This window comes from Polyodon spathula, chromosome 30 (assembly GCF_017654505.1).
Source record: "Polyodon spathula isolate WHYD16114869_AA chromosome 30, ASM1765450v1, whole genome shotgun sequence".
Taxonomy (NCBI): domain Eukaryota; kingdom Metazoa; phylum Chordata; class Actinopteri; order Acipenseriformes; family Polyodontidae; genus Polyodon; species Polyodon spathula.
Genome location: NC_054563.1, coordinates 8,332,270 through 8,333,453, shown reverse-complemented (window position 1 = coordinate 8,333,453; position 1,184 = coordinate 8,332,270). Strand labels below are relative to the sequence as shown.

The window sequence follows — 1,184 nt, the reverse complement described above, 5'->3', positions numbered from 1 at the left end:
TCTGAGCGTGTTTGGGTTTGTAACCCTGCTGCCACTGCACCTACTGCTGCTGGTAACTAACTGTATAAACTGGCAGCTTCATATCTTCAGACTGGTGAAAACCCTGCAGGCGCAAACTGTAAGTTTTAACACCACCCTTCACTTACTTTTCCCTAAAAAGACACTACTTAATTAGTTATAGTGGAACTGTGTATAATAATAACATATGAAGAAATCTCAGAGATTTTGCTGCTTTTAAATACACTAATAAACTAAAATGAAACAAATCTACTGTCCTACACGCATCGTCATGAGTGTGTCTTTTTTTTAAATTGATTTTCCACTGTGCATTATCATTCCCTTTCTTTTGCAAAAATGGAGACCGAAAAGTTGAGAGAAACAAGTGAGACTTGGCTTGATTGCACTGCAAGCTGTACATGCTGGGGGAAGCTGCTTGTCATGAATGGACTGTCTCCGGTAGCTGAGTTGAATAATCGCGTGAGTCTACCCGAAATCTAACGCAGCCCAAGCTGTACTTTGGAGTAACCAACGCTAGACCAGCTACTTAATGTAATCCACATTTATGCAATTTAAGTTTCTAATTGTTTTTCATGAATTAATATCCTTTACTGTTGTCCCTTGTTGTAATGGTGAAGTTGATATTGATAATTAACAAACAAAAACACATCACAGCCCCATTCGAATAATTAACATACAGAATGCGCATAATAATGCTTTTTTGCAATTAAATGATGTACCGGTATGCCAAAGTTAAGTTAATTAAGATAAATTTTTCCCCAAATCAAAACCATTTTAACTCTATAAGGTCCGTCCAATGATAAATCTCCCACTGGCGAGCAGCGGAAGGGAATATCAACTAAACTTTCCTCAGAGCATAAATGATTCGAGGGCATTTGCCAATTAAGCACTCCCACCTTTCCGACATCAACCCACCCTGACCCTAACCCACCCCAACACTAATCTTAAACAACCCCAGCCCTAAAACCAAACCCTGGCCCAATACCTAACCCTAACCCTTAAGAATCAACGGATACCCTGAAAACTGTTTCTAATGGGATATTCCTTTGTGCTGCTGTCGCTCTTTAACTCTTTTTATCAGGCACCGTGAGGACAGCCGTGCGCCATTGGAAAGAGGGGAGTCAATGGGTCCGTTCACGGAGATCATTCTGCGCAAAATCTGATCA

General features: G+C 40.4%; 1 protein-coding gene across 1 annotated transcript in view; it reads left to right on the top strand.

Annotated features, from left to right (window-relative positions):
• The window catches only part of LOC121302615 (contactin-5-like), a 21,000-nt gene that overhangs the window by 870 nt on the left and 18,946 nt on the right, over nt 1-1,184 (top strand). The window lies entirely within an intron of this gene.